Source organism: Melospiza georgiana, chromosome 1 (genome assembly GCF_028018845.1).
Source record: "Melospiza georgiana isolate bMelGeo1 chromosome 1, bMelGeo1.pri, whole genome shotgun sequence".
In the NCBI taxonomy this organism is placed as follows: domain Eukaryota; kingdom Metazoa; phylum Chordata; class Aves; order Passeriformes; family Passerellidae; genus Melospiza; species Melospiza georgiana.
This window is the reverse complement of record NC_080430.1, coordinates 87,475,297-87,499,421: the sequence shown is the minus strand read 5'-3', so window position 1 is coordinate 87,499,421 and position 24,125 is coordinate 87,475,297.

The following is a 24,125-nucleotide window of genomic DNA, read 5'->3' as shown; positions in this document are numbered from 1 at the left end:
AAGAGAGACTGGAGATTTTAACACAGCTTGAATATGGATAAATCTATGGATAAAGTTATAGGTCATCCTCTCTGCAGGCTGATGGAACCTTGCATTTTCTCCTGTCCTTTGTGAGTAACATTCATGATCTTTTCCCTGAGTAGTGTCTTCTTTATTGCATTGAAGGTATTAATTAATTTCCTGAAGATGGTAGCACTGAATTGAAGTAGGGTGGCTTAGTGCATCTAAGTCCTTCTAGTTATAGGTCTCTTGGGTTTTGTTGTTTGTTGCCAGGAAAAATAGTTTTAGGCTCTTCCATAAACTGTCACCACTGTTTTTTTGGGTGGCAGCAGCAGGAGTGGGTTCAGGCAGGAAGAACATTAGACTTACCTCTTGCATGAGGTTTTTCTTACTTCTCAAGAATATCATGTGTTTGCACATGTGTTTGCAGAAACACAAAACTCTTATCTTCTAGTCTACACTCCATTCTACTTTTTTTTTTTTTTTTTTTTTTTTTTTTTTTTTTTTTTTTACCATGGAAGGAGTCATGCATGATGCAGTGTTAAATACATACACTATACACTTACCAGTATGGTTGGATATCTTCACTACTGTGGGGGGGAACCCAGCCAGGTCAGTAGAATTGTCACCTTATGGTGAAGGTTGTTTTCAAAATCATATGAAAATGTGTGTATATAAAATAAATAATGTGTGTATACATATATACAGAGACCACTGAAAGATGTTTTTGCATGCCTTTCATATACAGGTAAGATTCTGAAGATTTGATTTGAAGAAAGGCTTTCTACACAAACATCAGGACCCCTTTTTGCATTGCAATCTTTCTATCTCAGGTTTAATCTGAGATCTTTGGAGGTTTAATTTTATTTCCTTTTTTTTTTCTTGTCTTTGAAGAAGGAGACTACACGCACAAGTTTTTTATTATTGTTTATCATGTGTTTTGCATACCGTCTCCCCATATAGAGATGTAGAATATGGACCTTCAAAAATAATTTTCATACCTCTATTTCAGCCTAGTTTTATTTTATTCTGAAGAAGATCTGACTGAATATTGCATGGACTAGAATACTACTGAAAATGGAAAAGCACTCCAGTCTCTTTCTGTGCTGTTAGGTCTTCAGTCAGAGCTTCCCAGTGAAACAGGGAATTGCCCTTTTATAGACAATCCTGAGTTGAGGAGTCTTTAGTTTGTTTTACACTGGAAGTAAATATCAGCAGTTTGGAATCTCTGGCAAAGGTTAACAGTCCATTTTGGCCCCTCTCTCTGCTGGACATCCCAAACACCAGATGGGTGCCTGTGCATCTGGGGGGCTGGAGAGCTGGCTCTACCCTTTGTACCAGCCAGCTGCACACACAGAGCCCAGAGCTGTGGCAAATCGAGCAGCCAGCAAGAGGATAAGGCATTTGGCCAGGGGAGAATGGTGGAAGCTGTCAGGAAGTCAGGAGCTGGACAGCAGGCAAGCTGGGCAGGAGCCAGATGTGTTCTTGGCCAGCTGGCCAGAATATCTGCTTGCCAGCTTCCTATGTCACCAGATGATTGCTTGTCATCCTGCTGAAAGTCATAAGGCCATTTTGCAGTTTAGAAAAAAAAATGGGGGGGAAAAAGATATATTTTATGTTATTTCTTTTATTTCTCATGAAAGGCTAAACAGGTAATTTTCTAGCTTTTCCTCAATACTAGAAAATTTAGAGATTTGCTAGCATTTTAAAAATGGCAATTAAAATGTGATACAGGCCCAAATCCACAACTTTGAGGAGTCATCTGCCTTTAAGTCTTGTAGAACTGGGAAGATGTAAATAAACTTTTGATACATTAGTTCATTTTACAGACTTACCTGAAAAATAGCTTGAAAATATAACCATGTATAATAGCTCAAAATCATCTGCCTAGATACTTTCTGCTTGCAAATTCTGTATGTGGGCAGAATGTAAATTTGAAAACTGTCATGATATCAGAAAATAAAAGGTTGCTTGAAAATTGATGCAATAGTTTAATCTTTTTCTTCTTTCTCTGGACAAGTCTGATTTCTGTAAATATTTACAGAAAATCACTGGTTGGACAATATTGTAAGTGACAGCATTTTTAATTAGGCCTAATGGACAGAGTGAGGAAAAAGTGGCTCTTAAGACCTTCTTGAGGTCTGAATTAGAATCAGTGAGCTTCAAAGATGAATACAATTTTAAATCCATTATCCAGCATGATTCTTGACAAGCATTTATTGACTAGTCAGCATTCTACATTCAGCTGCTTGAACATTTGTGAGAACACACTGGAAATCTGCAAACTCAGCTAAAGCAAAATCACATACACTTCCTATCTGCAAAATAGTTGTGGTAGTACTGGGCAAATTACATTAAAGTATTTTCATATAGTATTAGGTTTAAACTCAGCTTTGTGCCTGGAGACTGCTGCTGCAAGTCTAACCGTATCATTTTGTATGCATGGGAAAGGTTAGAATGAGACAGATGGAGATTTCTTTGGAGTATAGGGCCCAAATCTAAGAGAGCTGTGGCAAGTTTGATTAATCACTCAGCATCCTACTTCATAACTATTATTTATGGTCTAAGAATAACTGCTTTCCTTTGTCCCTGCTGCAGACTGGAATATAAAGATAGGTGGTGGTGCATGCTGTAAGTGCAGGGAGAGTTTCTGTTTTAATCCTTCACATGTAGTTGCAGGTTCTCTTTAATATGTGACAATCTGAAGAGGCTGATTCCAGACACTGCAGCTTTTTATTTTTTTTAAGTGATAGTGTGAGCTTATAAGGTTAATATTATTGTTGTATTTTATGATTTAATTTTGTTCAATTTTATTATTATAGTGGTTTTTAAATTTAGTAATGGGTTTACTTGCAGACAATTTCTGATTGTTTGGGTTTTTTGTAATATTTTTCATATGAAACAAGTAGAAAGGAACTCTAACCCAGTTTAAATCTGAAGTTCAGTTATGTAGGTCAGTCATGTGCAGTTGGTGATTCAATACAAGTCCACAGCTCCAGCATGAATAATGATAATCTTTTTGTCCACTTTAGTAGATAACGATAGTCTGACTAGAGCCATCTGTCAAAATGACTGACATGAGCAGGTTCTTAGGGCAGCAAAACAGACTTGTTTGCATTTTCTCTGCCAGAGCCTTGGAAAGTTAACTGTCTTGTTGAGAGCTCTGGGAACAGCAGATATTGTCTGACCAACAAGGGGAAACATAACCCAGTCATGGTTCTGTATTCAGGACCAGCAGGCAGGAACAGTTCTGGTTTTCTAGGACTCACATTCTTCCTCCTTCTCTTTTCCCCACCATATTCTTGTCTTTGAGATAGCTATGTTCTGCTTTGCCTCTTTTGTGAGGTTGTGATGTGGCTTTGATTTCAGCCAGGACATAAAGATCTGTTTGATCCATGAATAACTATTAATGTAGCTGAATTACACTGCTGAATATAGTGCTGGCTTAGGTTTTGCCCATATGTCTCCATTAAGACAGAAGTGACTCCCACCAATTTTTACCTGTTAGATTGCTAATGGCAGTATTGAAGTAGCTGAGAATTTACTGTGTGATTTCTTCATCTTATGTATGTTTTAGACTAGTGTAGTAAGAAACAGCTTGCATTATTGCAAGTAGAAGGGTAGCCTTAATAAATGTTCTTTTAAGTCTTTGAAAACATCTGACACATCTTAATCAAGAAAAAAGTGTATTCACTGAAGTGGAAGCAGAATATAGCCTATTTGACCAAAGAATTCAGTCATTAATAGGCAAATAAAATATATTAGCCTACTTTTTGCTATTAGCATAAATGGTTTTATTTACAAAGCTTATGGTTTTATTTACAAAGCACAAAAATGCTGGAAAGTTTGCAGGAAATTTTAAATAGCATTTTTTAAAGTACATTGCAGCATATATAAATGTGACTGAGAATATGCATGGTTCAAAGTTCAGATGACAGACAAGTATCTGATATCCCAAAGTAAAAGTTTAGGACTGACCCATTTCTGCTTGTGAAATCTCTTCTGGTAGTGGCATACAAGGCATGAAAAACATCTAATTCAAAATTAACCCAGTATTTTGTTTGATCTTCCTAACTATAGTTTATGGCTTTGTTTGAGATTTTTATTTGTAAACTTCTAGAGGTATAGGCTGTTTAAAAAAAAACTTGATGCAATCAAAGATATTAAAAGTGAAATTCAGAACAATCCAGATATAATTTTCAAAGCTGAATGCAAATCTTGGGAGAGGCTCATTCATTTTGTGCAGAAATTTCAAACTGCGGCCTCCTATTAGCTCAGCATCAGGTGGTTATGTATAAGAATTCAGTATTTGGTATCTATTTTAAGTTCCACGACTCAAAACCAATAGAAATTAAATATACATTAATATAAATTACTCTAGGCAGTTAAATATATATTAATATGCATTAACTACCCAAAAAACCAAAAAACAAAAACCCCCTATTACACATTCAGGAACCCAAATACAAATGATGACTTCCTGTTGCTAAATACAAATTATAACTTCTTGTTGCTTATGAGAATTTTTGAAATGAAGATATCAAGTCACAAAAAAAAAAAAATCTAAAAAATTCCAGTTGCTTCCACAACTGATAATTACCTTTTTTTACTTGTATCTGTTTTCTTTCAATGCTTGTTTTATTGAACCCTTTCTTCTATCATGTACTGAGAAGGTGTCAGGTTTTTTTTCGGATCTCAGTAAGAAAAGCAACTATCACTCTAAACTGGTAAACTGAATTATCGAATAAATGATGGAAACTATAGAAAAAATGATAGCAATCTTATATCTCATGTATGGGAAACATTTTTGCTGGAAACCTCTGCTGCAGCATTGAACAAACTGTTCCACGTGGATCATGGCAGGCTGTGCAGCATTCCCCATCTCCAAGACCTCCTGTACTCTTGTAGCGTTTTGCTACACAGGTTCATTGGTCACTGATAGCAGCCAAACCCAGAATGTGCACTTGGAGAAGCCACTGTAAAATATGCTTCCACATATCTCAGTAAAGACATAGTTCCCAAGCAAGAGCATTTAATATTTCAAGAAATGCAATATTACGCATAATTCTGAGTGAATGCATATTGAAAACATGCACTTGAATCGACTTTGCACTGATTGTTTTTACACAGGTTAATTTTGCATAGAGCAGTTTCACAGTATCCTTGGTCCAGAGGAGGCACTTGAGTAATCATCACCACTCTGCCATAGCTGGGGAATAGGTGCTCACAGACTATTTAGTGTGAAATCTATGTAACTGAGAAGGAATCTAGCCCACAGATATCAAACTCTTCATTCTGTACTCTTCTGGGTGTACCACTGCACTGATGACTTGGGAATTTTAGGTTGTTTGGTGTTGTGTAAAGAAAGAAATTGCAAAACTAAAGGATGTAAAGAAAATTACATGGCAGAAGTGCCCTTTCTGATATGATACAGATATATGCATGGTATGTCTGTTTTCCTGCAATACAAAGGTGGCTGTCCTGATGCATAAACAATCGTATGAGACTTAGAAGTAATTCAATGTCTTAAATTCACACTGTTTAAGCAAACAAATGACTAAGTCTGCATCCCTCATGACAATAATGAAAGACAAAACTCACTGGGTTTGAATCTTTCTCAAGATAGTGTTATTTAACATGCATTAGCTACTATACCTTGCATTAGAAAGCATGCCTGTGGTGTGAAGGATCAAAGGCATGATGTCTTTATTGTAATACAGCCATAAAATATATTTATTATATTATTGTGACCAAACTGATTTTTTGTATTTTCTTTAGTCTATTATTTTAATGTAAAGAATACTCTCCGTTCTGAAAAAAATTTAAACAATACAATATGAAAATGGAGATAACAGAACAGGCAGCATGTAAAGATAAGTCACCAAAATTCTGCAAAGTCTGTGATTATTAGAAAGCTAAAGCTTTTTAATCTAGTGATTACTTAAGACATATCCCATGACTGGAGCTGTTGAATTTATTTCACATGATCAGTTTTAAGCATGTGTTTTCAAGATATGCTCTTCATGCTGTAAGTAGAGATTATTTGATTGTGGCAGAACAAGCAGCATTTTGATGAAAACATTTTTATTGACTTTTGCCCATTCATTTGTGAACCCATCTTAGTATAGTTTGATAATCAGGGATAACTGGAGTCATTTTACAGTGCTCTGATTAGTTCATCAAGGATAGCAGTCCATAATGGAGCCCTAATAGAGCACTGGCAACCCAGTTCTCTGCAGCAGACAGCAACTTGCCTTTGATTTGAGCAAAAGCCATGAACTTGAAACATTAACCATTTCACTATCTCTGATCTTTAAGGAACATAACTTGATCTTCCCTTACACAGCATTTTTTGATGTCAGCTCATTTAAACAGAATATATAGTGTATGGAAAAATATAAATTGCAGATCTCTCCTCTTCCCCAATGTAGTCCATGTGATGGAAACATAACTGTATGGTAGATTATGTGATGGGGTGTTACCCACAGCCATGGTGGAGCAGCTTGCCAGGGGTTTCCTGAACCTGCAAAAGTGGAAAGCCAGCCTAGCACAAGAAGAGATGCTGCAGTGGTAGTACAAAATGTGTCACAGCACAAGGCTCAGAAACCAAAAAATTATGTAGCAGGGAGAGCATTTCATTTAGGGGTTTTTCCTGCTAAGGAAAGTATGAAATACAGTATAAAGTCAAGCACATGTATACACTTGTGGATTTTATGTTGCAAAATTATTTTGATCTACCAAATATCTGTTCTAGTTAAACGGAGGGGGGGGGGGGGGGAACCCACATTGCAGATGCATTTTATGCTTGCACAGAGTGCAATACACTAGGTAAAAGTATGAGTGACATGTATTCCTTTAAGGTTTTTTTGAATATTGAAAGACATATAAAAAGAGCATAAATTCTAAGCTGGAATTTGGGCAGGAGTACAAGCAATGACAATTCTGAATTGGTATGCATTTTTGCTGTCATTTGGCTTTAGTGCAGATGTAGTACTGTCTGCAGTATTTCTAAACATCAGATTAAGCTCCTTTTTCAGCTGAAGTATAGTATTTCTAAAAGGAGCTACTAGATTTAATTATGTTAATTAAAGTAAGCTTCAAAACCATAACTCTGGGATTTATTATGAAAATTCTTCAACTTTTTTACATGTCTGATTTTATGATGCAATTACACTTTAGTTGTGAAGTTTATTTTCATCCCATGTAATGTTTTTGTCCTTTTACAACAAGCTTATAATTAATGAGAGAAGTAAAGACATGTGATGTATATGAGCAAAAAGGAAACATAGTACCTATAAATCTGAAGGTGTTTACCATCTGCAAACATGTCTGTATGAATTCTTAAGGTACATGTATATTACATGTGGGTTTTTTAGGATATATTGATCACAACTAGTCATTGAAATAAAGTTCAAAATAGCACAATATCTGTAGCTGTAAGAAAACCATGTTTTCAAAGATTTTATTATGGCTAATTTTTAAAATATCTACATGATAATGTAGATATTTGCATATTTTTACATATTAAATGGAAGATATATTTTTTCATATTAATTTAGCATATAAATAGTTCATGACTGGAAGAACTTAAAAAGCCAGGTTTAGTCTTTCTATTTTGCCTGAAGTCTCTATATTGTCAAATAATTCTGTCAGGCTTAAGCTAAAACTCGTTTTTTCTTTTGGGGTATCTGCTACCTGTTTTTAATTTCTTTTGTTTTTCCCCTGACGGCAACAAGGACTTTAAAAGGTTGATCCTGATATCAAACATTGCCATGGGTGGACTCAGGCCAGATGCCAGGCACCCACCAAACCCACTCACTCACTCCCCCTCTGCAGCTGAACAAAGAAGAGAAAATATAACAAAGGATTCATGTGTTGAGATAAGGAACAGGAGAGGTTGCTTATCAAACGCCTCATGGGCAAAACAGATTCAACTCAGAAATATGAAGTGAATTTATTACTGACCAGATCAGGACAGGACAATGAGAAGTAAAATAAGCCCTTTAAAACACCTTCCCCCCAGCCCTCCCTCTTTTCCAGATCTACCTTCTCCCCCAGAAGTGCAAGGACACAGGGAGACATAGAGGTTTTGGTCAATTCATCACCCAAGACTTCTCCAGCTGCTCAGGGAGAAGAAGTCGTTCCCCTCCTGCACTGGGGGAGGTCCCTCCTGTGGGACACCATGAACTTCTCCAGTGTGAGTCCGTTGCAAGAAAAAGAGATTTCCTGTGGCTCCAAGGGATCTCCATGGGCTGCAGGAGCAGAGCTGCTTCACCACAGTCTGCACCACAGGCTGCAGAGGATCTCAATTCTGATGCTTGGATAACCTCCTCCCCTTCTCTCCTTCTCCACTGATGCTGATGTCTTTAGGGCTGCTCTTCTCATGTATTCTCACTCTTTTCTTCACTGGCTGGAATTATATAGCAATGTTATGTTTATTTTTCTTCTTAAATATGTTATCACAGAGATATTGCCACAATTTCTAACTGTCCTAGCCTGGGCTAGCAGCACATCCATCTTTGGAATGGAGGGATTGGCAGGGATTGGCTCTGCTGGACATGGAAGAAGCTTCTAGCAGCTTGGAGCCAGGCCTGTAGCTTCCCCCCATCCCAAAAAAAAAAAAAAACCAAAACAAAACACAAAAACCTGAGGCCATGCAAAACCAATAAAAACATAGATAAAATTGGCCAACAAAATCAAAAGTTAGGAGAGAAATGCATGACAGAGCTATAATCAGCATGAATACCTAAGCTTTAATTATGTTTGCACCACTGCGTAGCAGAGACACTAATGGTGGCTTTCACATTTCTTGAGGTGCAATATCCTGTCCTCCTTGCTTGCTTATCTGTGTGTACACAGTCTCTCAGTATGACAATGATTAACAGAAGGGAATGCTTTTAGCTCCAGTATAACCATGCGGCTTATCATGCGGTCCTGTCTATATACAGCTTCCTGATGACCTGTCTCTCCATTCCTCCAAGTATCCACTGAGTTTAGTTTCTTTTTATTTTTGTATTGCATTCACAGATTGTCACCTCACTCAGTTATTGATCTCTCCTGTGCTACAAATTCACTCAACACTGCCATCCATGCCTCAAAATGATTTCCATGGGGGAATCTTGAATCTATTGCTTTGAACTTAATTGACTTTTAAATTGAATTGAAGGAAGAAATAAAGTTCCATTTTTATTCTGTCTGTTTTGGTTCTTCTGAGCTAAAAGGAGAAAGATAACTTCTGTCATCAAAAAAAGCAGGCATGATGCTGAATGTACACAGACTATGTTTTCAAGTGTGTGGAGTATATGTTATAGAATTTCTTCATCCTAATATTGCTCTATCCCTAAATGTTAAAAAGCACAATTTCTATAGGAAATTTGATAGTTTATTTGTTGAATTGTCAGCTATTCCTTTGTAATTCTGTTGAGAAGGTCATGCCATATGTCTGAGCATGCAGCATGAATAATTCCCTTCTTGGACACAGTAGGGTTTCCTTGTACACATGCTTTCCACCTTTTTCTAGGCTTTCCTAAAGGTAAAAGTCCAAGCACTGCAAAGGTTAAGTAAGCTGGCCTTTGGGGCACAGCAGGAAGCTTTTCAGTCCGTGTTCATCTGTAAATTTCTGTCAAAAATATTCCTGCTCCCTGTTTTTCTTGGCTTTTCGTTCCTTGAATTTTGAAAGGACAGTTTGTACTTCATGCACAGACATTGTGCATGCTAACATACAGACAAGTATTCTAAGTGACTGTCCAATCATCTGAGGTAACATTGATATGCTCTGCCAATAAAAGAAAGTACAAATTTAAGAACCTTACTGTATGCTGCTGGCCATTTTGAAAGTTCTTCAACTTTTTTACATGTCTGATTTTGGTTATTAGGCATATCCAGCCTGGTTGTAGAAAGTACCATCTGGTGAGCTTTTCAGCAGTCCTTGAAGTCAAATAATTTTATTTTAATAAAAAGAACTGCAAACATCTAATCTGTTTTTCAAATTATGCCTCTTATTTTTGTGGAGAATACAGACTGAGAGGGTTGGTGTTGTTCATTCTGGAGAAGACTGGGGAGACCTTATAGCACCCTCCAGTACCTGAAGAGGGACTACAAGAGGGCTGGAAAAGACTTTTTATAAAGGTCTGTAGTGACAGGAACAAGGGTAATGGTTTCAAACTAAAAGAGGGTAGATTTAGATAGTAGGAAGAAATTCTTTACTGTGAAAGTTTGTGAGGCACTGGAACAGGTTTCCAGCCAGAGAAATTGTGAATGCCCCATCCCTGGAAATGTTCAAGGTCAGTTTGGACAGGGCTTTGAGTGGCCTGGTGTAGTGGAAGGTGTCTCTGTCAGTGGAAGGGGAATTAGGGCCAGAGGATCCTTAAGGTTCCTTTCAATCCAAACATTCCATGATTAATACAATTCAGTTCTGGCAAGTGATTCTGTTGGCAAAATTGTATGTAAGTAGGGACTGCTTTATTGGGAGGCTAAAACACTTCCTTCTTTTTACATTTCTTTTCACTGCCTTCAACATTTCTGTATAAGAGATACACGAAGAAGAAAATTTTGAACTGGATGTGGAAGTGGCAGTTACTTCTGCAGCAATGAAAATCATGTACCAAAATTCCTAGAAGCACCCGTTGGTGGTCAGATTTATTGATCTGCTTTGCTAGATTGTAAGTCTGAGATTTTCAATCTTTTATTTGTGGTACATGGAAATCTATAGGACATGTTCAAAGCTTTGTATTAAATTTGCAGAATTAAATTCCACAATTGTCATGGGAAATATTTAGAATCCATAAACCGAAATGATTGAAAATAATTTCTTCACAAATCGAGCTTCATGGTATTTACAGAATCACAGAATAGTCTGAGTTTGAAGGGACCCAGAAGGAACACTGAGCCTAGCTTTTAAATGAATGGCCTATATAGGGTTCAAATCCCTGACCTTGGCATTATTAACACCAAGCTCTCACCAACTGAGCTAATCTCAGATTACTATTATGAGGGGAAGCCAGTCATATTTTGAATAGAGATCATTCTGACTGATCCCTAGCTTTCCTACTGACAGAAAATCATAGAATTATAGAACAATTTAGTTTGAAAAATACCCTCAGGATGATCAAGTTGAACCATAAACCCAGCTCTGCCAAGTCCATCACTAAATGGTAGCATGAAGCACCATACTTCTCCAGTGATGATGACTCAGTATATTTTCAGGACAAGATAGGTCTAAAAATCCCAATGACATAACAATCTATAAATATAATGAAGTCAGAAAAAATAACTGTCTTGTGATATTGGCTGTAAAAAAAAAAAAAAAGAATGGAAATAACAGTGATAGATATATCAGGAATGACACCAGGTTTTCTTTACTGTAATAAATACAAATTTACATCTAAGGTTTTGTATGGTGCTGATGTTTGCTACAGATACACACCATGGTAGGATTAAGAGGTCTGTAGGGCTTTCTTTTCTTTTTATAATCTACCCTGCCCTTCCTATGCCATTTCTTAATTATTTAATATTCAGACTTCTCCTGTGTTCCTCTGTACTCCTGCCTCCAAGAGCTTTTTTTGCTTCAGGAAACTCACTGGGCTCATTAGACATGCATGCACTATTTACTTGCATCCTCAGTAAGTGCCTGGGAAGCCAAAATAAGATAGATGAAAACTACAAAAGGTACTGAAAAGGATTTATGGTTGAATTTAATCATTCTGATACAAAATTGAACAAAGTCTCTGATTGTTCATGGTCCAAAAACCTCTGTAGTTTCTTCAGAACTTGTCCCTTATTATGGCATGTAAAATTCTGTAGAAAGAGGAATATAGTAAACATCAACTCGTGCTTTCTTTGCCAGATCTTTTCCTGCCCTTCAATGTGCCTCTCTTCCCATGTCCATTCTCCATCTTCACACATGGGGAGCAAGGCCAGCTTTGTGATGGTCTTGGAGGTGCCAGAGTTTCTTTAGGAGGTAACTGTGGCTCCAGAATTTGAAAGTACAAAGACCATGGGAAAAGAAAAACAAAACAAAAATAAACAAACAAACAAACAAACAATAGAGCATTTCTTACTCCTCTTTGTCCTATTTCTCAGACTTGTTGCAGAAGGATGGTTTCTATCTGAGCTATTACTGCCTCTGGGATTTTTTGTTTTCCAGTCATAGCTCTGGAACTGCTGATGAACCAAAATCTTCTTAGCTGCTCCCAGTAATGCAATCTGTTGTTTGCATCTAAAATTATTTTAATTGTCTAATTAGCATTTAATCACCTAAACTTTGGTCTTATGTTCTGGGTTTTGATGAGTTGTGTATATTCAGTTTTGCTGTCACTTTCCTTCTGGTCTTTATTTTCCCTTCATGTAGGCTGAGAAACTGTTTGAAATGTGCTTAAGACTTCTGTTTCCTTTTAAGACCATTTTGGTATCTTCAGCTACTAACTGAATTTAAAAATTCTGTCATAATACTCTTTTTGAATGATTCATAATCAGATTTTAACTGCAGAAAGTCAATATATTACTGCATTAATAATGTGATGTTAGTAGTTTGGTCTTAGCAGCTTGGTTATAGTTGAAGATTAAAGAAAGGAAAAGACTGGGACGAGGTATCGTTCCAAAGCAAATCAACAAGAACTAACAGACTTTGGCTGTAGGAAGTTACCTGAGGACGGGTATCTTGCCATACAGTATATTTTTCAGTTATATAGTTAAGCCTAATAGTTCTGGTAACATATTCAGGATGCATCCCATTGTGATAAAATTTATTCACATGCTGTTTCTTGCTTGTGGTCAACTAAATATCAGGGAAAGAAAGACATCATGAACTCAAACAAATTGTCCTCATTGGAATAATGTATTTAGGTTTTTGGGGTTTTTTACTGCTCTTGTTCCAGAATATATATCAGAGCAGAAATCAAACTGGTGGGACACAGCAGTTTTCTCACCAACAAATTCTGCAGAGATGACTGTATGGAAAAGTCAGGCTGTGTCTGGAGCCCACGCTGGTGTGGGGAATCATTGCCCTTTTGCTCAGGTAACATGCTTAAAGGCCCAGATCACTGTGCCTTCTCCATTATGTCCCTGAGTCACACAGGACTTCCAGCAACCCAGATAAAAGGGGCTGCAAAAGTTATCTCCTGTCTGAGCTGAGGCATACTCAGTAATTCTGAGGCATACTTGTAATTCTGTACCGACTAACAGTAATGCTGCCTGTGGATGGAGTCTCTTCCTCTGCTGTTTCAGTTTAAAATTAAGAAAAAAAAAATTATTTACAATGATGTGCTTGTTTTTGGACCAAAAATGCACAGGGAAGGAAGCTCACCTTAGAACAGTTAGTTCTGCTCTTGTCAGGAGACCGTAACAACAGTTGAGAGCTGAGTCCACAGCCTATTCCTTCCTCTCTCTCTCCCTCTCTCCCTTCCTCTTTCTTCCTCTTTCATCCTCTGTCCTACTTTTGTCTGGTCTGGCACTGCAGAGGGAGTACATTACCAGCTTTAAGACCAATCTGATCATTGCATTTGAATTTAGACATTATCATATGCATGTTGCCGTGAACATTCTTTGACAGGAGAGGTATTTGTTATTATAAAAAGATAACTCTGAGGCTCTAAAAGCATCCATTTTCTGTTGAGTCTAGTGAAATATACCGAAAACTGTCATTAAATGCTTAGGGACACTGTTATTTCACTACTTGTAATAGCAATTGCAGTTTGTAATCATTATCTCAGCAGAATAAATCACTTGTTACTCAGTATAATTGGCAATTGTGTATAAACTTTACCATAAACTAGCACCCTAAAAACCTAGAAGAAAGATATTGAGAGTTTCTGGGCAAATTAGTATCGAATTCAAAGAACTGATGACAGCAAGAAAGGAATGATAAAGCATATTTACTAAATGTGGATTAGAAGGGCAATCAGTAAAGGTTATGACTATCAAATCTGATAAGATTTTCTTTAGGACAGAAACACTGGAGTTAATAAACGGAAGTAAAAAGAGCAACTTTTTATTAAAATCAGAACAAATATTTGATTCCTCAGTGTTTAGCTGTTAATGCTGCCATACCTGTGCCTGTTTGTATATTGTAAGGGATTCCCTTTACCCACTTTTTAAGGTGTAATTCTGAAAGGCTGGAAAAATAAAAATCTAATTTGTCTTGGAGTTCAGGATATGTGTCAAATTCTATTGCTTATAATGACTTTAGGCAGATGGGATATCAGAATATATTAATCCCAGTAGTAGATGAAAGCAGATGAAAGTAGATTCAAAGCAGTAGATGAAAAAGAAGAGAAAGATGCCTTCATGGACATCTGAGTGCAAACCTACAATTGCTACATAGAATAATATTTGGTATCAAAATGGTGGCAGGAAGAAAAGTACTCCTGTGATCCTTCACAAGCTTCTGCATTTTTTTCATTTAAGCTGCCTGCCTAAAATTACCTGTGTCAGAGTAGAAGTGCTGTCTCTAGCTTTGTATCTCTACCCATCCCTTTAATCTCCACAGTGTTGCCTGTTTCCCAGTACTAGAAACATTACTTACATCCTTTGACTAACACTGGAATCAAAAGTCTCAGTAACAGATGGGCAGTCCAGGTTTGGTTTATGTCAGCATTTATATTATGATTTGTGTCTGGGTTTGGTACACAAATTGAAATACAGGCTTTACAAAGGTTTGAAATTCAGCCACCATTTTGGAGCTGGGAGAGAAGGAGAAATGAAATAATAGAATGCCTGTAATATTTCTGCTGAGAAAGAATATCATGCTTGACCACTTTTAGGTCATGAAGAATTCTCAAGGTCTTCTGGTTCTATCTACTTCACAATTTTTCCTCCAAGTCTTTCAGACTCTTCTGAAAAGAGATTTTTTTTAAATGTATGCAGCTAGTCCTGTGGTTAACTAATGACAAGTACTATCTTTCCTTTTGAGTCCAAGCTGAGTCCCTTGAGTATTTGTATTCTGATATAATTATTTGATGTCTTTGCCCTATGCTTGGGAAAAGTCAAGTTCATTAGATCCTTGAAAAGCAGCAAGAGAAAAGTGGTTTTCCTCCTCTTGTTGGATTTTTGCTTCTTCTGCTAAGTACTAATGAGACATACTCAAATACAGATAGATTTTAACTGAACTCCCAATAGTCTTTGCACCTAGATGTATTTATAAACATATTTATGCCACTTCCCTCTTACTTTAGTAAAAGGAACTTATAAAGAAGAGAGTAATAACACTAGAATTAAAAACACAAAAACCAGCAGCAACAACAAAAAAAATCCAAACAAACAAACAAAAACTAAGCAAAAAAAAAACCCACAGAAAAACCCCAACCTTATATAGTTTAAAAGAATTTAGTGTGCAGTGTAGATTGGGAAGGAAAAGGAAAATAATGTGTAAAACTCAGCAATACAGTCAAATGTCAATGCACAAGCTGGATAAAGAGAACAGTCCCATGAGTATACTTATAAGTAAATTAAAATAAGAACATTGTGCGGTTTAATCCAAAATGGTTATTTTAGTTGCCTAAGATCTGCAAAAATTGCAATGGAAGGTAATACTGCTCCAAATTATTTAATCTTTCATTCAGAATGTGCTGTTAATTATAGGAGCGCCTGTTAGATTGTACTTACTTATTGTCAGCATTTCAAATAAACATCCTCAATTGAAATTAATTCTTTCATGGCTGAAATCTACAGACTAATTGCAGTTTTAGCGTGCTTTTGACAGAAGTATTTTTGCTATTACTGTTTGATGAAACATAATGCACATTTTCTGCAAACTAATCTCATTCAGGGTCAGGACACCTTAGATCATACAATCCAGTAGTGTGGTCTCTCACACAGGTATTCCTATATCTAACCTATAACTGCTGGTTAAATCTCCTGGGAAATATTTTAAAAGGCATAAGAAATTAATTCAGGGGAAATACTCGAGATTGCTTAGAAATAAAAAAATTAATTGATTTTAAAAGTTAGTCTTGCTTCTATTCTGAATTTGCCAGGGCTTAGCCATTAAATTTTGCAGTTTACTTGTTTACATGCTTGTAGGCTCTGTAGTTATCAACATCCCTTTTGCAGTTTGCTTTTCCAGATTAAAGAACAATACATTTCTGATAGAGATTTCTAGATACAAATCATCATTTCAGTTTTTATACCCACCCTAGGCACATGCCATCTTTTAAATTTGCTCATGTTATCCTTGTAAAAATTGTAGACCTTATCTTGAGACAGCATCACAGTAATGATCCACTTTAGTGACAGAATAACTAAAAAAAATCTCTGTGAGCAATAACCAGGTGAAATGGTAATTGTGAGTGTGCGTCCTACCCAATACTTCCAGCTGCAGGGAATGATGAGGGAGTAAGCAGGACACACGAGAAGACTTGTTGCTGAGCCTGGTGTCCACAAGCAGAATTTTGTGGTTTTTGGTCATGGATTGGTCTACCCAAGCTCAGACCTATTGGTGACAGCTGAGAAAAAAAGGAACTTTCTGCAGGAGTTTGCAGGGCTCATTGAAAAACTTTAAACTTGAAGAGGGAAAGAGAAAAAAAGCCCAAGGTCTCTAGAGATAAGTCTGGGCATGCCAGTGTTTGAGGTATGATTTTCTAGCCAGGTCCTTTGGTCTCAGGACTCTTTGTCATCTCAGCGGAGGTAGGGGAAGGAGATTCATGTAGTAGGAAAGACATAAGGTTTATTGATGTGTTAGAAACCATGGATGTGCCTGAGAATGGTGGGAGTCTGTTATAGACCACCCAATGAGGATGAACAGGCAGATGAAGTCTTTGTTCTCAGCCGGGACTTCAACACTCAGATGTCTGCTGGGAATGCAGCGCAGGCTGCCCAGGGAAGTAGTTGAGCCTCTATCCTTGTAGGTATTTAAAAGATTGTGCAAAATGATAGGTGCAGTTGTGGCACCTAAAAACATGATTTAATGGTGCACTTGGAAGTGGTGGATTAAAATTTGGACTCAATAATCTTAAAGATCTTTTCGAACCTAAATTATTCTATGTTGTTTTATGCATTATCTACTCCAACAGTTTCTGAAAGAAACCCTCCTTGTTGAACAACTGTATAAATAATTTTCTTCCTTCTGTTCCACATTTCCTTTTCATGTATCAAAGATTAATAATTTTGAAAATGATACACAGATTTTGGAAGCTGTCTAATCTTTAGTTACTGGAAAATAAAACTAATTTATTACTGTTTTTAAGATGGGAGTGCACCAAATGAGCTCTTCTAGCTAATATGTTTTTTAAATACTGTACCATTATTCCCTAGCAATCCCTGGCTTTCTGTGGTGTGTCTACAACATTAACAAAGAAAACATGACATAATATAAGAATATATTTTCAGAAAAACTCTTAAAAAAGGCAATCGTTATTTTACAGTGCTGAAGAGTCCATAGACATTGCAAAGCAAGCAGCAAAATGTTGTGAAAAATTAAATTTCTCATCTTTACTTTGTCTCATATTATTTTTAAATAATATACTGTGAAATAGTAGTATAAAATATATTATGCAGATATTATTATACTTCTGTGAAGGAAAATATTTTTTTGAGACTTAGGGCTAATTTTAATCTAATTGCAATTTTGAAAGTCTTATAAAACATTTTTTGAACACAACAGATTATTGTCCACTATTAGATTGATTTTGTTTGGTGCCATAATTAAAGATTGTGTCCCATCTATGTGTTTTGCTGCTGAGAAAATCACTGATCTTCAAATAAATAAGTCTTTTGTTTTAGATGCTTGATTCTATTTATGAATGGATTATCACAGAAATACACATTTTTCTTCACTTATTTTTTCAAAGATGAATTTGCAAGGACTCATGCATGACATGCATAACAAAACAAAACAACTAAATGAGCAATTTTTTATTATTGTATATTTAGGATTTTTTTGTTATTGTATATTTAGTTTTGTCAGGGGCCTGGTTCTGGCCAGGACAGCATTCATTTTTGCAGTAGCCAAGATGGGGCATGGCAGGACCCAGAGGTTATTCTGCATCACCTCGCATCATTTTCTGGGGAAGGAGGAAAGGCTCCCTTCTGGGTGATGCAGTGTGGCAAAGGGAGTGGTTGGGTATTGCTGGGTGTAAGCAATCGTGTGTGAATCACATGCCTCTTTTCCTGTACACTGTCCTCGGTATCATTGCTGTTACCGTCCATTGTCTTATTTCACTGTTGTTTTCAAAATATTGTTCATATCTTAACCTGTGAACTTTACCTCCAATTTTTGCCTCAAATTTTCCTCTCCAGCCTGCTGCAGGGGAGAGGGGAGGGGAAGACCAAGTGGCATGTGGTTTGGAATGTTTCACGGGGAACTCTAGACTGGGGAATACCATTCCTAAACCATGAAAACTAGCCATCAACTCCAGGACTTCTGTTGTCCAAGTTCATGCTCCAACAGCACTGCACAGGCATTGACATTCTGTTTAACATTTGCTAAAGATGACATCTGTGATTCTGTCTACCCAGTGGCTGACTAGAGGGAGCTTTCTGTAAAATTGCTTTTGTGAAACTTCTGAAATGAATGTTGATCCCAAGAAATTATGTCAAATTGTGGAATGTATGGTCCAGATTTAGCATCTGTGGAACTGGACAAGAGTCACCCCTGGGCATTAGTATGTACTTAAAACTACTTATAAGTACTTACCTCTCAAAAGGCCATCCAGTCTTCTGTTGTGACTAAATAACCGCAAGGAAGGTCAGAAATTCTCAGTCATTATCACTTAATATATATATAAGAGTATACTAAAATTAAAGAGTATACTAAAATTAAATTTTCGGCAAAAACACTACCTTGATCTGTCTACATGTTTTTGAACTCTCTCAGATTGGTGCCATGACCACTTTCCTGGGAAGTCTGCTCTAACGCCTGACCCCTATCTAAGTGAAGAACCTTTTCTAATACCAAACCTAAATCTCCCCTGGCACAACTACACAGCCTTGTTACTGATCAGTGGAGAGAAAAGATCAGTGTCTGCCCCTCCTCTTCCCCTCACAAGGAAGTTGCAGACTGCTGTGAGGTCTCCGCTCAGTTTCCTCCAGGATGAAGATACCAAGTATCCTCAGCCATTCCTCATACAAGGTCCCCTTCATACCCCTGGCCATCTTAGCAGCCCTCCTTTGGGTGCTCTCTAATGCTTCATTACTTCCTTATTTGTGGTCACTGAGCATCTTTTCCTGACATTATTCAAGTTATGTTTCTGACCTGGCTGAAAAAGTTAGATACTAATCTAGTATGGCACTCCAAATAAATAGTTGAGATTTACTTGGTTTTCACAAGTTGAATCTAGTGTATTTTGTCTGATATGAAGATCACTTGTCTTTATGCTAGAACATATCCATAATGACCTCACATCTTAATTTTCATCTTCCATTTTTTTTGCCTTTTTTTTTTCTAATAGTTAATTATATTCATTTTTATAAAGTGTATGTAAGTTCTTGTTTTATTTTAATTTCTCTTTTTGAAGGTTCTGGTTCCGGCTGCTTCTCTAACACAGTTAGGGAGCATTTTTGGTACCCAAGATTCCCCTATGAAATGCACTTTTCAAGTCATCTTTAAGATTAGAGGTATTTTCCTTCCATATAGAGTGAAGTCCTTAAGTAACTCAGTTTAGCCTAGTTTTTTCTCTTTAGAACAGTCTCTTTTGTAGTATGGAACCTATTACCAATTTGAGTGCTGGTTCCACGTATGGTTCTAGTTTTAGCCACTATCTTGGTTGTATGTCATTAATGTCATTTCCCACAGTACTGCACTTGACTCTATGTTCAGTGCCTTATCTGCTATAGCCACCAGGTTCTTTTCTGAATTACAAGTTTTAAAGAAACAATCAATTCTCCTGTTCATAAGTGTAGCCTGATTTCCTCATTTGCAGATGAATAAGTAATGGCTTATGTTGTATCAGTGATTAAATAGATAACGTCACCAGTCTTGCCATGTCATTGGTGCTAAACCCTCCCACATTTTGCTATTACTTACTGCTGATTCCATTCTGAAAAATCTGTCATTTTAATAATCATATATCACTGATTCCTAAAGGATCAAATAATGAAAGAGTTCCTCTTTCTGCAAGGTGGTGTATAAACACAAAGAGGCAGTTTTCCCTAAAGAGCTTACACTTAATAGACCATTGTTTTAAGATATTTATGAGGATTCAATTGCCATTAATAGTAAGTATATTACTCTGATATACAAAGATTAATGACATACCAATGCATTAATTTTCCACACATTTAGACTGTATAACTTATCATCAAACTAACAAAACATCTCCTAAACAAAGTGTATCACACTTTGTGTTTCTGACATTAAGAAGACCCTCAAAATCCTATAATGTCCTCATATTCCTAAACAAAAAAAGATCTCATCTGTTTGCATATATATACACAGATTATATGCTATCTTTCCTCCCTTAGGATAAGTTTGAAAGCACAGTGCTGAAATTTGTAGATTGTTCAACAATTTTTGTCACTTTGCTAGAAAGCTGAGAGAAGTGCTGATGATATCATTTCCACATGATGCAGATCAGTATTTTCATAATTCCTACATCTAACAAAAGAGGGAAAAGTTCATCATCGTTAAATTGCTATAAAATATCTAAATTATTATTGTCTGTGATAATAGATATGTAAAAAAATGTGTGCTGAAATAAAAGATTGTTTAAATCAATATGCACTGAAACGAACTGCACTTTTTGCACTGAACTGACAAATTGAAAGGGTTTTAAGTTTGAGGGTGACTTTCACCTTTGCACAGTACACTTACAGTGCCTGAGACTTAACTTCACAGAATCACTGAATATACTGAATTGGAAGTGACCTAAAGAACCATCAAGTCCAACCACAGCCCTTGCACAGAACCATCTCCAAGAGTCACACCATGTACCTGAGAGTACTGTCCAAATCCTTCTTGAACTCTGTCAGGCTTGGTGTTGTGACCATTTCCCTGGGGAGCCCTTTTCCAGTGTCCAGCCATTCCTCCTAGGATATGACACAAACCTCTCCTGACACAACCTCAGGACATTCCCTCAGGTCATGTCCTTGTCACCACAGAGGTGAGATCAGTGTCTGCCCCTCTTCCCCTCATGAGGAAGTTGAAGACTGTGATGAGGTCTCCCCTCAGTCTCACCCTCTCAGGCTGAACAGGCCAAGTGACCTCAGCTCCTCCTACTACAGTTTCCCTTCAAGGCCTTCCACCATCTTTGTTGCCTTCCTTTGGACACTCTCCAATAGTTTAACGTCTTTTTTATATTTTTATATTTTATATTTTGGCAGCCAAAAATGCACACAGGATTCAAGGTGAGGCCTCCTCAGTGCAGAGACCAGCAGGACAATCCCCTCCCTTGCTCGGCTGTTGACTCTGTTGCTCCCAGGACACACCTGGCCTCTTGGCTGCCAGAGCTCATTCATGCTGAAATTGCCATCAACCAGGACCTCCAGGCCCTTTTCCACAGTGCTACTTTTGAGGATCTCCTTCCCCAATCTGTGCACATGCCCAGGATTGCCCCATGCCACATGCAGAATCAGACTCTTCCCTTGTTCAACTTTATATGGTTGATGCTTGCCCAGCCCTCTAATTTGTCATGGTCTCTCTGTAGGGCCTCCCTACATTCATGGGCGTCAGCAGCTCCTCCCAGCTTTGCACTGTCTGCTAGCTTGATGAATATCCCATTCAGTACTGTGGCCAAGTCTTTTCTGAAGGTGTTGAAGAGCACGGGACTTAAGATGGAGGCCTGTTGAACCCCAGTAGTGGCAGGTAGCCAGTCTGATGTCACCCCATGAAACTATAAACCTTTGAGCCCTACCTGTGAGCCAGTTACTCACCCATCACACGATGTGATTATCCAGCTGTGAGCTTGACATTTTTTCCAGATAGACTCTGTGAGAGACACTAGTAAAATCTGTAATGAAATCTGAAAAAGATCACATCAACCGCCTTTCCTTGGTCAGCCAAGTGGGTTACCTTGTCATAAAAGCAAATTAGGCTTGATAAGCAGGACTTTCCTCTCATGAAGACTGTGACCAATTACTGCATTTTCTTTCATGTATTTTTCAATACTTCCCAGAATAAACTGCTTTGCCATAACTTTACCAGCACTAAAGTGACAATAACAGGCCTGTAGCTTTTGGAATCCCCCTTCATGCTATTTCTGCAGTTTGCAAAGCCATTCTCAGCTGATATTGGCTGTTCCAAAGACCAGAAAGATTGAAGGAAAAAAAAATCATTCTACAATACCTATCTTTTCAGTCAACCTGGTCTTGTCTTAGTATGCAATTATATGGGGGAAGATAGATCCTGTGTTATTTCAGAAAGGAACTTAGAGAAGTATCTGGGTCAAAATATGTCCAGTGTTTTGAGGTACTAATGCACATATTTATTTAAACAGAATCTGTAGCTCAGTGTTGTAAGAGACAAGTGAAAATATTGAGACATAAATTCTTTGTAATACTGCAGTATATTTTTCCACAAGCTAAATTTTAGTATTAAGGTACACTTAAATGGAAAATCATCACTTCGGAATGTGAAGGATTTCTCATTCTTTTAAATATAAATTGAAATATTGACCTGTTTTGGTGCTGGGAAAAGGTTTAAGGAAATATGCTATAAAAGATTCATATAGAATACCTACATTTTACGTTAGATACTCTTTTGCTGGTAATTCTTAAAACATTATGAGCATTTAGGACAGCACTGACAGTATTTATTTTCAATGTTCATTAATTTAAAAGGTTTAAAGGATTGACTTGTACAAATAAGGATTTTTTTTTTAATCAATGAAAAGAAGTAGCCTTTTTCCAGTCTGTGGATCAGTGATAGTCTGGAAGCTGATCATTATGGTCTGTGAAGTACGTGTATATTTAAAAATTTTCTGAAGGCTATGGTTTATACATACTGATAGTTGCAATTGCAGTTCCATATGTAGATGAAGCATAAAAAGAATCGAGATTTACCAGTAACATGACTGCAAACCCTTTAATCATGAACAAACTGCTTGTACCAAAAACACTAGCAATTTTCTTGACTAGTAGGATTTTCTTGACTAGTAAGATTTATTTAATCTCAATTTTCTGTGTTGTCATTAAAACATAAGTATTGCAATGGTAGCTGTAAATCACAGCAAAATACATGTTGATGACTTTCCTTAAATTTCTGTTAATTATTTATATGAGAAATTTCAAATGGTAATGACATACTGCTGAGGCAGAAGGATGTAAAACTGTTTCTCATTCCAGAGAAGATAATGGCAAAGTATCTAAAGGTCAAGAAGAGTGCTGGCTGTATTAATATAGAAAGGTAGCTATAATTTCAGCTATTACCCAAGCATTGTCCAAGTGATGAGAGAATATGCTACTTTGAACAAGGCACAATCTATAGGTCTTCAAAGCATTGATACAATCATAAAAGTTCAGGTTTAGAAAGGGCCCCCAGGAGGTAGTGTAACTCTTAACTCTACTCTGAAGAAAACCTATTGGCTTGGAAATCTTCTGCAGAGATGCCAATCTTAACCATTTTTAAAATAGATAGAAAGAAAAGCATAATAATATTCTATTATTGCTAGATACTGTGTATAAAGAGTAGTAATTGGAATATCCTATTGTTGCTTAGCCTGCTGCTTCTTCCTGTATATCACAGGAAAAAGACAAGAGATGCCTGCAAGGACACTATGTTACAGACAGTAATAACCTGAAAAGGAAATGGAAGGTAAAAACTAAATAAGTCTGTCCTAATCTAACCAAGTTTCTACTTTTATGAGTAAGAAAAGCCTAGGGAGTAGGGCCAGAGACTCTGTGTTGAATTAATATTTCATCATACTCTGGTATTTGATTAATTCCTTAATCCTTTGTTCTGTTCCTTATATAAAAGACCAATTTTCTTTCCTACTCAGAATCTCTTTCATAGTATTTTCCTAGTTTTCATCCCATTCCAGGCTTACTTCTGAAGAATTCCAGTCAAAAGTTACTGAGGTTTTGTTCTTTATAAAGCAAATGAGATATGAATAAGTTAGTGGAGACAGTTTTCAGTGTAATCCAGAATTTGAGTTGTTATTTGAACAATCATGTGTAGATCCTAGAGAATTTTCTTATTCATATTTATGTTTTAATAATTGATGTCTTAAATATTAAGTTTTCTTTCATACTGGCTGAAG